This window comes from Aotus nancymaae, unplaced genomic scaffold (genome assembly GCF_030222135.1).
Source record: "Aotus nancymaae isolate 86718 unplaced genomic scaffold, 86718_ANA_hifiasm-v0.15.2.pri h1tg000011l, whole genome shotgun sequence".
NCBI lineage: Eukaryota > Metazoa > Chordata > Mammalia > Primates > Aotidae > Aotus > Aotus nancymaae.
Genome location: NW_026988422.1, coordinates 27,424,413 through 27,438,958, shown reverse-complemented (window position 1 = coordinate 27,438,958; position 14,546 = coordinate 27,424,413). Strand labels below are relative to the sequence as shown.

Genomic DNA, 14,546 nt, shown 5'->3' with positions numbered 1-14,546 from the left:
TACTTACAATTACATTGTAGAAAGTGCCAAAGAATCAATTATAGCAATTCAAATATTTCATATACTCTCTTGGCTACAGATCTATAAGTACACTATGTGTAAACTGTAAATTTTTAATTATTGATATTTACTTCTTTGGTGCTTTGACTATTAAATGAAATGCTAAATCTATGCAAATAAAGGGGATAAGCCTCATTAAAATATGAGTTTTTGGTAATCTTTAACTAAATTTCCATTCAATGTAAGTAACTCTTTTATTCTTATCCACTTTATGCTTCCATGATGAAGATATTAATAATTGTGCTGCACTGTCCAAAAATCATATTTCAAAACTGTGAAGTTATCTACACTGCAAAATTACATAGAGAACTGAAAAATCTTTGTAGGAAATCCGACCTTCTCTACTGATTCTAAAACATTATCACTCAGCATTTAATGAACACAAATAATATTCTAATTAGAACAAAGTCACTTGAGCCCAAATAGCTAGGTAATACGATGTAAGGTACAATTCTAAATACAAACACTACTAACCCTAAATTAAACAGAAAACAGTTAAAATGTCCCTAGAAAATAATTTTTTCTACCCACCTCATATTACAAGTAAACAAACTGCAGAATGAAGTTATCTTTTATCTGCTTTGAGAATCTATAAACATAGATATATGAACAAACGTAGTTTAACTTAGGACACACAATATAAAGCTACCTAAACCAAATGATACTGTATTTAATATGATTAAGACTCTGAAGTCTGAGATTCTAATTTCTTTACATAAAAATGTCTATATATGTAGCAAAAAAAGAGATAAGTAGTACTTTTGTCTAAAAAAACCACTAAAATAATAAAATATAACAATCCGTATCATATTGTGTAACAACAGAAACAGTTGTTTCTAATGATATTTTTTCTATTTTATAAGGTAAAAACATGCCAAACTATTACAAAGATTGCACTCTTATAAAAGTGCTTTTACATAAGAAAACCTCATTAAATAATTAAATGGGAGAGACTAAAACTGCATTAAGTCGAAGTTCAAATATTTACTCTTTCTTCTCTCCACAGCTTTTCCCCCACATGTTAAAAAAAAAAAAGAAAAGAAAAGTAAAATAGAAATTGGGCAGAGCATAGAGGCTCACACCTATAATCCCAGCGCTTCAGGAGGCTAAGGCAGGAGGATCACTTAAGGCCAGGAGTTCTAGACCAGGCTGATCTCAAACAGTGAGACCCTATTATCTACAGAAACTGAAAAGAAAAAAAAAAAAATAGCCAGGTGTGGTTAGCACATGCATACGGCCAGGAGGTCAAGGCTGCAGTGAGCTATGATCACACCACTGTACTGCAGCCTGGGTGACAAAGCAAGACCTCATCTCAGAAAAATTAAAAATAAAAAAGAAGTCAAAAATCAATGTTTCTAATCCAAAGAATTAAAACTAGGTTCATCATAAACTGGCTTTGCTGCAAAACTACAAAAGAAAGTATTAAAATCAAGACATAAAACACTGGAAGCAAAGCTAGTTAACATGTTCCTATTGAATCACAAGTTTGCTATTTTAAGAACATGGCTCTGAAATCTTATAATATTGGTTTGGTTATTTTAAAATATTTAAAAACAGAATGATTAAGTTCCATTCAAAGTGAAGAATATTGATAGAAGCATTTTAGTTTTATTTGCTTTTAGAATAAAAAGGAGTGTATCCATCTATTTGTTATTTAATTTGGTACCAATCAGATGATCTTAAAATAAAATTTAGAGCCAGGGAGAGCAGCACTAAGTTTAACTGACCTCAATACATTTTTAGATGATGCTTCCCAGTTATTTGTCATTTTCTCTTATTGGGTTTTCCAGTCTAGGGCAGGTACACAAGAAACTTACAGTCTATGTAGTACTCCTAGTCAGTTTCACTCTGCAGATGGCACAGTGGAGAAATACCTTCTGTACAGCACCATGTACAATTTCTTCTGCAGCTGTCAGCACCTAGGGGAAAGTGCGCTGTTAAACAGTTGCTGCGTTCCACCTCAGAAGTGGCTGCAATTCGGTGGTGGGTGAAGTGACTCCTGTACATATATACAGGGATGAAAAGTACTATAGAAAATGAAAATATATAAGAACAAAAGTGGCTGTCTGAAAACTTTGCCACAGCAAAACAGAATACATCACTCAGTCACAAGAGACCTACACAAATGGGCTATCATTCATTTAAAAATTGAATGCTAAGAATGAGTGCAGGAAAGGTAGAAATACAGTTACTCAATTCACAACATAACTAAAAACCAAATGTTAAAACATATATGTTAAAAAATAAAACCTAAATACTTATATTGATTTATAACATTATTTCTACAGTAATTTACCTAAAACCAGGCACACATATATGACAAGATTGTTTATTCTGCTCAGCTAATGTTTTTGGTTCAGATGAAAATTCAAGGGGGAAAAAAAGCAAATTAGGTAAGATACCAAAACTGAAGCACAAGCACCATAAAAATATCTAAAAAGAATTTTTTAGAAAGCCATTCTGAAATTCCAAACTACATTATAGTTAAAAAACAACTTTATAAAATAATTAGTCCTCAACAACTACTGATGTTTTATGAAAAGACAACTTTTTTCCTCCAAAATGAAATTGTTAGATTCCAAATACAGTCTTCATCTTTAGCCCATATAAACAATGAGTCAACAAAGTTTTTATGATCACTTTAGTTCATTAGTACAGAAAATTATTACCACATTCTGCTTGTACTACACCAACCTGTCTACATAATCTATCTTTGATGGAATCAGAAAATCAAATTCAATAATTATTCTCTGAGAAATATCACTGAATCACAAGGCTGTAAGGTACTAGCCAATCTCCTAGCTCTAGGCGCAGCTACTATGTATATACTACTCTGAAGAGGTAACTTTACATTATTAAAAATATTCACACGTAGATTTCTTTCTGAAACAGATTGAGGGTGCTTTGTCACAAAGTCCAACAAACCTGACCAATAAAAAACATATCATAAGTCAACCTTTTCTGAATCTCACTTTCTAATTACACAGAATTTATTTACTTTGGCATACACTAAGCAGAGTTAGAGAGAGCTGACAACTTCCTTTCAGCTTTCTTAAATTCTTTCTAGAATAAAGCATAGTGTAAATATATATTATTTTCCTTAAATGACAAGAGGTGGCTCTTTATATAAAAAGACATAGAACAGAGATTCCCAATCTCATGTTCACATATCAAAGGAATCTAGGAATTCTAGGAAATTGCATATTAAAATAAAAATATATGCATCCATACTTACATGTTTTAGGGGAAATGGGCCATAAGATTTTGTTAGGTTTTTAAAGGGCTCTGTGACTTCTCATGCAGTTTAAGAAACTTTGATAAATTACACTCAAGAAATCCAACTGAACAAGCAGAACTAATCCTTCTAAATTAAATGTGTAAATGAGCATTCTTTCTTCTCATGTAAAACAAATAATGGTAACTTGAAGGGATAGTCCAACTACAAAATGAAATAATGCATAGCAGACACATGATATAACACCTGGCCTATTATTACCAGTAATAGCAATAATAGCTCAAAAGAGCTCCTCAAATAACTATGGGATTCCACCTTTGTTTACTGATACATAATTTCATAATATTAATTTTTATTTAGCCATGCCTTCTAAAATAGATCAATATCACAAACTATATATTTTTGCATTATTTTCAAAATAAAAATTTAAAGTACAAGTTTTAGAATTCTGCTACATACCTCTGGAGTCTGCATTTCTCAAAAAGCCACACTGGTCCCTTCTCACACACTGTACTTACTTGGAATAGAGTCAGATATAGTAAATATTTGGCTTTAATTTTTTATGTAAATAATGTCATTTCATTTATCAGTCTTTTATTTATTTAATAGTATACAAACAAAACATCTAAATTTGAAGGCTCTAACAAGGGATCACATTTTTTTTTAAAAAGTAACACACATAATACTTTTATTTTTATAAATCATTTTCTCTACTCCTTCCAGGTATTTTTCTGTAGATATAAAGATACAATAACCATTCATACATACATATCCTTCGAAAAGAAAAAGATTATTCTCACCTTTAAAATAACTCACAGTATTACAAAACTCTCCAAGATTATGGTGACTTAAATACTCATTTAAAAAATGACAAGTGAATTCTTAACAAAACCTAAAGATATTCAGTGAGGAAAAAGACTTGTTAATACATATAAAATAACAGCATACAACAACTATACAAGTAGTTTCTAACTACTTCAAATGTAAAGAGTGTTTTCTACTCTTCTCATAAAAGTTACATTTTATGTATTCACACAGTAAAAAAATATACAGCTGTAGGTTTTAAGTAAAAAGGCAAAGAATTAAAGAGAAACATAGTTTAGCACTCAGAGTACTGTAATGAAAAGGATGTGAGTGGAATAGAGTTCATGTAAGAACCATGAAGAGAAGGACAACAGGTACAGAACAAATTATGTTAAGGAATTTTCAAATGTTTCACCCTAAGAGTGGCATTTAGGTAAGTATTTTATAAAAAATAATTCTAACAGCATAGAAAATAAATTAGAGTCATGGATGATTCTACTGGGGTGATGATAATGGGAATATACAATTAGAAATAATAAAAGAGTGATAAAAATTAAAATTATACTATGTAAAACACTGGAAGAGAAAAAAATGTAGGATAAGTCAAATATATTATCTAAAGATTGAATCTAATAAATAGAATTCATTAATTCATTTATTCAATCAACATCAAAAACTCAATGTTTCTTATGGGTCAGGACTATGTTAGGCACTGAATAAAGTGCTGAATAAAGAAGTCAATGACCTTCCCTCTTGAAAATCATGTTAATAGAAGTGATAAAATAAACTATTAAATATACAATTTAATGTATAAAAATTAGTGTATAAACAAAAAATAAAGCAAGTGATGGGAATAAAACAAATACACTATTTTAAGTGTATTCAGAGAACATTAAGGAAGCAGCATTTAAAAGAAGAACGAAATGAAGTGAGTGTACTATCTGGGGTTTTAGAATACTGCATACAGATAGATGGCAGATGGTAGATTAAGAGCAAAGCCTTGAGACAGGAATATGTGATCAAAAACCTAACCTGCAGTCAGATCATCTCGGGCCTTCTAAGCCGCAATAAGGACTTCAGGTTTGTTTTTGTTTTTACTGTTTTAGAAAGCCGCTACAGTATTTTGACTGAGGTAGAGCTGCAGTGAAACGAACTTCACTGTAGCTAGGAAGAATAAAACTACTAGGCAAGACTGGTAAAATGTACATAATTAGATATCAGGTGGCACTTTTCCCATTGCCCAGGGGCTGGCAATTAGAACCCAAGACTAACAACAAAGGCATCTATTAAGTATTTTATATTTGGAAGACAGACTTAAACAAGTGAGAGCCAACTCCACCTCCACAACTTAAATATCTTTACCCTCCTCAGTTCCTCCTTATCCCAGAAGTGACTTCTCCTGCCCCCAGCATGAGGCAATCATCAGAGTTTGCTTCACTGACTTAATGTAGCTGAACAGTGCTGTTGCTGAGAGTCCAAATCAAGGGAGAGCTCATCTAAAAGATTAGCAAGAGGGGAAAACTGGTATCTCACCTCTCAGTTGGACCTCTGCTTGTGTGTTAGACTTGCATATTATCCCATGCCCATTTCCCTTCTCTGTGCCTATTTGAAGAGACAGAGAAAAGACATGGAGTTGGAAGACAGGGTACAGATATTTAGTATTGCCTCTCTGCAAAAGCGAAGAGTGTAGTGAGTGTGAAAGTAGCTGAACTTGAGCCTCCAGTTGATGGGGACTCAAGCAGCCAGAGGCTGTGAATATACTAGAGAGGTAAAAGCTGAGAAAGAGTAGAAAAAGACAATCCAGAAATGGTTGCTATGACACTCCAAAAACAACTGCCACACCCCCCACCAAAGTTTTGTACATGTGTTTCATCAGAGAGCTAGTAATCTCCCTGTCCTCATAGGAGGAGAACTAGGCCAGGCCTGGTGGCTCAAACCTGTAATCCCAGCACTTTGCAGGGCTGAGGTGGGCAGATCACTTGAGGCCAGGGTTCAAGACCAGCCTGGCCTACATGGTGAAACTTTTGTTTCTATCACAAATACAAGTAACTGGCTGGGCATGGTGGTGTGCACCTGTAATTCCAGCTTCTCAGGAGGCTGAGGCAGGTGAATTGCTTGAATCTGGGAGGTAGAGGCTGCAGTGAGCCAAGATCATACCACTGCACTCCAGCCTGGTTGTAGGAGTGAGACTCTGTCTCAAAAAAGGAAGGAAGGAAAGAAGGAAGGAACAAAGGAAGGAAGGAAGGAAGGAAGGAGGGAAGGAGGGAGGGAGGGAAGGAAAGGAGGGATGGGGGAGAGAGGGAGAGAGGGAGGGAGAAGAAAGATGTCAGTGTGAGGGAGTACAGCAGAAGCAGAAAAAGAGGGAACAAAAGCTACTACTTACATTAGAAAGCCTTTTCTCTTTCTACCTTTCCCCTTACTTCATCAACACACAGAAGAAGAAACAGGTGTATGAGTGAAAAACAGATCATTCTCCACTCACTGGATTGAGCAAAGGGAATGACTAGACTTCAACTTCTTCCAACACTTTATAATCTCCCAGAAAAGTCTCCTAGAGAAGTCCAAGTCTCATTGACTAAAAGAGAAACTGAGTTTTAAGTTGGCTATGAGATGAAAATTCAAGTTAAATGGATTTTATTGCATTAAAGTCAGATTAAACTGAAGTGCCCAGAAATCTATAATATCAACTTCAGATGAGTAAAAGAAACAAAAAAGAGTAATTTGACTAATCATAAACAAAAAAGGTCACATTGGAGAAAGAACAAACAAAAAACCACTCCATGTTCCCGTTCCCGCTTAACACTCCATCCCAATTCATACAGTGCTATAAAATTGTTAGTACCAACGAGGTCGTGATTTTGACTACTCATTTCTCTAAAACATTCTATGATTACCAGGCTGAATACAATTATCACATTCTTATTTCTTATTATGAACAACCAGCAGTTACCTAACTATGGCTATTTTGCAGAGAATTTCTTAGTATTTTCCTTGTGTATAAAAGGTACAGAAATATTTGTCCATTTGTAAATAGTAATATTAAGCAATTAAATAACATGAATATATTTTGTGGATTTGTAGAAAATACTAGGTTTTACAGAAGCTAAAAAGTAATGTCTCCTAAATAAGACACCAAACTTAGAAGCTTGTAGATCAAAAAGGCTCTACAGAAGCAAAAACTAAAAAAGAAAGAAAAAAGAGTTTAGAAGGATTCTTGCCTTAAGGTACACTTTTCGATATTCATGTTTCAGTAACCTAAAATACAATTTTAGGGAGTATTTTCCTCTGACTCATAGTTTAATAACAGGATCTTCCCCTAAATGGAATCATGCTCTCTCCAGACATTTAATAGTTAAATTAATATTTAATGAGCATTCTCTTAAAAATCAGGCACTTCCTTTTAAATAAATTAAAGTATCAGTATTTTGTGTTATTAAATTATGCCTGGCCTTGTCTCTTTTTAAATGTCAGACTTTTGAGAATACAGAATCCTATTACATTGATGTTTATAACTGTTCATGTAATGGTCTCATTCATTTAACAATCACTCATCACCCTAAATTATGACATGTATATTCAACACATATTTTATCAGTCATTCCCTCTCAGAAGCACAACATACTGAAGAGAAAGTAATGTGAGTCAAAACTACAAAACTAAGTTCTAAATTTATACCTTTTTCTACTCTACTTTCTCACAGGATGTAAAAAGAAATATCAGTCACAAGTAAGTTGAAAAGTGTAAGAAAAATCATGGAAACTTAATTCATCCAAACTAACATGTTAATTCACTGTTAGTTAATAATATCAACCTACAAACTTGACAAAAATCAAGTTGTAATGAAATACTTCTAAGCTTTCCTAGCTTAAGTCATATTTAATTCAACAATAGTTATGACTTATGTCAACCAGGAATAAATAATCTGCTACTATAATTCGTTATCAAAAAATTATTGGGGTTAGTTCTAAGACTTACCACGTTAACATTTCATATAATTGTGCAAAATATGGTTGTTCTAACAGCAAAAACTGGAAAAAGTTTGGTATAAAACTAACAAAATATGTTCATGATCTATGTGAGTAGAACCACAATACTCCAATGAAAGAAATCAAAGACAATCTAAGTAAATGACCTATTCCATGTACTTAGAGAGGAAGACTCATTAAGATGTCAGATCTTCCCAACTTGATCTATAGATGCAATGTAATACCTATCAAAATCCCAGAAAGTTACTTTGCAGATATCTACGAACTGATTCTAAAGATGAATACAAAAAAGAAAAAGGCCCAGAATATTAAAGGAAAATAACAAAGCTATAAAGACTAACAGTATCCAACTTCAAAACTTTATAAAACTATAGTAATCAAGAGAGTGTGGTAATGGTAAAATAACAGACAAATTGATCAATGAAATAGAAATTAGGAAAGCCCAGAAAAAAACCCACACCAACATAGTCAACTGATTTTTCACTAAGGAGAGGAAGTAATTTAACAGTGTAATGATAGTTTGTTTCAACAAATAGTGCTGGAACAACTGGACATCCACATGCAAAAAAAAAAAAAAAAGCTAATCTAAATATAAATCATAAATCTTTCACAAAAATTAACTCAAAATATATCAAAAATAAAACTACAACTCCTAGAGGACAACACCAGAGAAAATCAGGGTGTCTCTGTGCTTAACAATGACATTTTAGAAACAACACCAAAAGCAGATCCATGTAAGAACAAAATTGATCAGTTGGACGTCATTAAAATGAAAACTTCTGCTTTATAGAAAACGCTATTAAAAGAATGAAAAGATAAGCCACAGATAAGCAAAAACACATGTCTCATAATGTACTAGTATCCAAAATATTAGAAAAAGCACTATAATTCAACAATTAGAAAATAACACAATTTAAATATGGGCAAAATGTCTTTAAAAGACACCTCACTAAACAGATGAAATTATGTGAAACAAGTGTATGAAAAGATGCTCAATATCTTATGTATATTAGGACTGTCATAATAAAGTACTACAAACTGGGTGGCTCAAGTACTGGAGGTTTAAGAAGGAATAAAATGTTGTCAGGGGTGGTTCCTTTTGAGAGATGTATCTTTCCAGGCCTCTCTCCTTGGTTTGTAGATGGCAGTCCATGTTCCTACGGTATTCTCTTTGTGTACACATCTCTGTATACATTTCTGTTTTTATAAGGACACCAGTCATAATCTATTCAAACCTACCATAATAACCTTTCCTTAACTTGATTACATCTCCAAATAAGGTCACATTCTGAGGTGCTGGGATTTAAGACTTTAACATGTCAATTTTGTGGGGATACAGTATCTCCTTATGAAAGTGCAAATTCAAACAACAATGAGATACCATTACACACCTATTAGAATAGCTAAAATCCAAAACACTGACATAACCATATACTTGTGAGGTGATGGAACAATAGGAGGGAATTGCTGGTGGGAATGCAAAATAGATGAACCACTTTGTTTTTTGTTTTAGTTTTTTGACACAGTCTCACCCTGTTGCCCAGGCTTGAGTGCAGGCTGCTCACTGCAGCTTCTACATCCCGCCCGCCTGGTCGCAAGTGATCCTCCCACCTCAGCCTCTCAAGCAGCGGGGACTACAGGCACATGCTACCATGACTGGTTTTTTTTTTTTCTATTTTCTGCAGATACGGGGTTTTGCCATGATGCCCAGGCTGGTCCTGGACTCCTGAGCTCAAGCTATCTGCCCATCTCTGCCTCCCAAAGTGCTGGGATTACAGGCATTAGCCACTGTGCTTGGCCCACTACAGCCATTTTGGAAGACAGTTTAACTGTTTCTTACAAAACTAAGCATACTTTTAACATGCTCCTGGTATTTACAAAAATGAATTAAAAACTTATGCCTACACGAAAACCAGCAAATAGAAGTTTATACCAGCTTTATTAAGGTCTGTCCAAACTTGGAAGCAAAGATGTCCTACATACAGGTGGATGGATAAACAAATGGTGATACATCTATACAATGGAACATTATTTAGTGATAAAAAGATGTGAGCTAACATGCCACAAAAAGACAAAGAAGAACCTTAAAGGCATCTTGTTAAATGAAAAAAAAAAACAAAAAAACAAAATTCAATCTAAAAAGGCTACCTACTGTATGATTCCAACTAAATGATGATCTGGAAAAGGCAATATAGAGACAGTAAATGATAGTGGTTACCAAGGGTGACTTGGAGGGAAAAATGGAGGAATGGACAGGTAAAAAACAGGGAGATTTTGTTTTTACAAATATATAATGACATTTACCCATAAGTACATGTCATTAAATATTTGTAAAAACATATAAAATGTATAACATAATGAGTGAATACCAAGATACATCATAGACTTCAGTTAATAAGCATGTCTTCATTTTGGCTCATCAATTGTAACAACTGTACCACACTAACTGTCCAAACTTGGAAGCAAAGATGTCCTTCAAGACAGGTGGATGGCTAAACAAAGTGGATAATAATAAGTTGTTAATAATAAGACAAACTGTGTTTGGAGCAGAGGGAGTCTGGGCAAAAAGAAATATACGGTAACACCCTGGACTTTCTGCTAAATTTTTTCCATAAACTTAAAACTGCTCTAAAAATAGTCTGTTAATTAAAGAAGAGTAGTTATTCTACTAAGAGGGTCAGGAAGTAAAGGAATTAGGATACTTACATGGAAATAGAAGTAAACTAAAAAAATTAAGTGCCAATGGTGACAATATTGTTTTTTCAGTAATAGTGAATAATCCATAACATAATGTATGACAAGCTATGACATAACACTCAATAATAAGAGTATAATTTCTATATAAGAAAGTTATTTTTTGAAAAATGGTTTAGATAGGCCATTTTGCAACATTTAACAAAATGCTATTTTCATTTCAGAAAGCCAGATAATGCCTTAGATAAAATAATATTGATATGTAAGGTTTTATTTTTTAAAATATTCATACCATACTTACTTTAATCATTCTAAAATCCTCTAGCCTATATAATTATATTAGGATGGAACTAGGTAATATTATTATTTAAGCAAAGTAAAACGAAAATTTTTATTAGAAGAACACAGGGATAATTTCCCCTCCTTGCCTACATATCAGGCACCTCACCTGGACGCAAAAGAAAACTTATAGGGAGAAGATAATTTTATATTAACTTGGAAATAAATTTTCAACAAGAAAAAAGTAATTTTATGCCCTTTAATGTTAAAAAAAAGTAGTGATTATTTCTCTGAAGGATGTAGATTCATCCATACTCCTGGTACTATCACTACTCTATACAATGTTCTTATTTAATTGTCCTTTGCCACTTCTAACTATAATGCATCTTTCCTAAAAAAAGAAATAGTAATCAATTTTAGAAAAATATAAAATATATTGGTAGCCACATTAAAGAGTATAAAGTCCGTTTGGAATCTAACAAATATGGAATTTATTCTTACTGTCATCATTTATTGGATACTGGCTAGTATAACTCTGGGAATGTTATTTAACCACTATTTTGGAAAATGGGATACCTGTAAAGGTTCATGCCATTCCAATAGGATGTAGACAGGTTTTTTACATGAGATCCTCTTATTATTAGTTGCTGTTGACATTCACAAATCTAAATATCCATAAATGATATTCAAGATAGATTCTATAACAAATATACATGGAATATTATTCAACAATAACAAAGAATAAAAACCTGTCATTTGTAGCAACATGGATGGAACTGGTAGTCATTAAGTGAAATAAGCCAAGCACAGAAAGACAAATATTGCATGTTCTCACTGACATATGAGAGCTAAAACAGTGGATCTCATGGAGACCAAGGGTAGACTGCTGGTTATCAGAGGCTGGGAAAGGTTGAGTTGGGGGATAAAAAGAGGTTGATTAATGAGTACAAATATACAGTTTGATAGTGTTTAATATCAGTACAGTGGCTTTAATAACCTTTTGTATATTTCAAATTAGTTATAAAAGAATAGTTTGAGAATTTCTAGCATAAAGCAAAGATAAGTATTTAAGGGGATGAATATTCTAATTACACTGATGTGATATTTAAAAATTATGCAAAATTACAATAATTTAATATATTTTGTATAATTTGTAAATATGTACATCTATAATACGTACATATTGATAATATGTACATCTACTGTATATCAATTGAAATATAATGTTTAAAGACAGATCATATACCAAACTTGTATCATGACTCTGAGACTATTTCCCTACTTTAAGGATGTCTGAGAGGCAAATGAATTTTTTAGAACTCTTTAAAAATGTCTATAACATGATTGGTCATATTTAATAATACATGTCTTCATATAATTTTCTCAAAGGAGAAAGATTATAGCTTGATCTACCAAAAAGTTGTAGAAATGTATTACTGAAATCAGTAATCGTATAAATTTAATAAAATGAAGGTTTTATTGAATAAGAAAATATAAATTTGCTTTCTGCCTATGTCACATAAAGAAACTGTCAAACAAAGTGGTGTTCTATAACTTCCTGAGGCTTTTGGGGATAAAAACCAAGTAACAGCAGTCTTCTTCAAGTAATAGAAAAATTAGTTTAAGTATAAAACTGCCCATTTTGAGGTTTTATCTAATTTTTAATACTTGATAACTCCACCAGTTGCCTATACTATAATCAAATCTATCAGATTTTACATAAAATTCTATTAGTCTAACGTGGTAGTTGTAAGGACAGAATTTGGAGATGGAACGTAAGGAAATCTCATCCCTGTCTCTATTTGTATAGATATTAGAAATATATATACTTACACACATACACATATATATACCAGATATATACATTTACATATATAAAGGAATACACACATACAATGTGGGCAAATTAATCTTTGTGGTATCTGCCTCATATATTTATTGTGTGAATTAATTCAACTGACACATGAAAAGCATGTAGTTTTAACCATCTCTGGTTCGCAGTAAATTTCACATAACTATTATTATTATTACTGCTGCTGCTTTTACTAATGTTAAATTTAATATACTAACATGTCCAGTGTCCTGAAGAATATGATTTCCAAATGCTCTTTTACAGCAGAAGACAACATGGTGCAGGGTCAGGGGATGGTTTTGAGATGAAACTGTTCTACCTCAGAACATCAGGCATTAGTTGGATTCTCATAAGAAGCGTGCAACCTAGATCCCTCGGATACTCAGTTCACAAGAGGGTTTCTGTTCTGAGAGAATCTAATGCCACCGCTGATCTGACAGGAGGCGGAGCTCAGGTGGTAATGCTTGCTAGCCCAGCAGCTCACCTCCTGCTGTGTGGCCCAGTTCTTAACCGGTCCAGACTGGAGCATAGTAGGGGACCCCTGCTCTATTATTTGAATAAGCTGAATAAGTTTGAGGACTACTGACACTGAAACATAACAAGCATAGCATTTTAAAACACACTTGGAATTTTTAGAGGATGTAGAAGAATTGAGAGTACGAAAGTATCTTTTGTCACTAAATACTTTGAACTCTCTTGATTTTTAAATCTGTTTGCATGTCACACAAGATTCGTGAGTAGAGATAACAGAAATGCAACCTACCACAAACCTTTATTCTTTAACAGCAGCAGCTGACACAGGAGAATAATTTCCTGCTTCACTGTGCTGACAGCACATCGTCTAAATTCAGAAATTATATCCTCAGCAGGAAGGCAATAGGTTTCTATCTACACTAAAGAAAGAGAATAGAAAAATTACACAAAATAGAGGTGACTTATCATTATAAAAAATCAAATGGTATTGAACAGTTTCTTTTAAACTGGTGAATGACACACTAAATATACTAAATTTACATTTAAATTTCAAGTATTTGGCTAGAATGCTTCTTAAAGAAATAAAAGTTTTGTTTATTTATAACATTTGATACTTCCAAGCAAATATTATATTTCTCTTACTCTCAAATTTTTAAACAACAAAAAAATTTCTAATGAGATCAACTCTAACGTATTAGTTTTCTGATTTTAATCATTCCTAGTGTGTTAGAACACTGTGCCCTAGTTCAGTCAGTTAATGCCAATTCTTTAAAAAAATATTTAGGAGAATGGTGTTAAGTGATAATCGTTTATATTAAAGTTTTGTTCTGTTGCCGGAAAAATTATTCTTCACTCAATAAATTATAATCTCCATGTTTTGTGTATGCTGCATATTTATAAGCTGCTAGGTTTTTGTTTTAGTTATATGAAAATCTAGTGACTTGCCTTATTGGAAGTCATTTTTAAGGTGTCATATTAGTTTAAGTAACTTAGATGTCATGAAGAAGTATGTATTAAAGGCTTCTGGTCCGTACTGATAAAGTAAAAGTATCAAGAACTCAGGTTCTACAAGCAGTTCCTGGATTCAAATCTTTCTATCACTTACTAGCCATATGAAATTGGTCAGTTACTTATTCTGCTTCCTCATTTGTATAATAAGTAT

At 32.8% G+C, this 14,546-nt stretch overlaps 1 protein-coding gene across 7 annotated transcripts in view; it reads right to left on the bottom strand.

The window, feature by feature from the left end:
* The window catches only part of NOVA1 (NOVA alternative splicing regulator 1), a 134,623-nt gene that overhangs the window by 89,082 nt on the left and 30,995 nt on the right, over positions 1-14,546 (bottom strand). The window contains exon 1 of one of the 7 annotated variants that reach the window (XM_012468272.2): positions 1,878-1,979. The exons of the other annotated variants lie outside the window; for them this stretch is intronic. The gene's annotated coding sequence lies outside the window, so the exon portion shown is untranslated. Of the gene's footprint in view, positions 1-1,877; positions 1,980-14,546 lie in introns of those variants that run through there. 7 annotated transcript variants of the gene reach the window in all.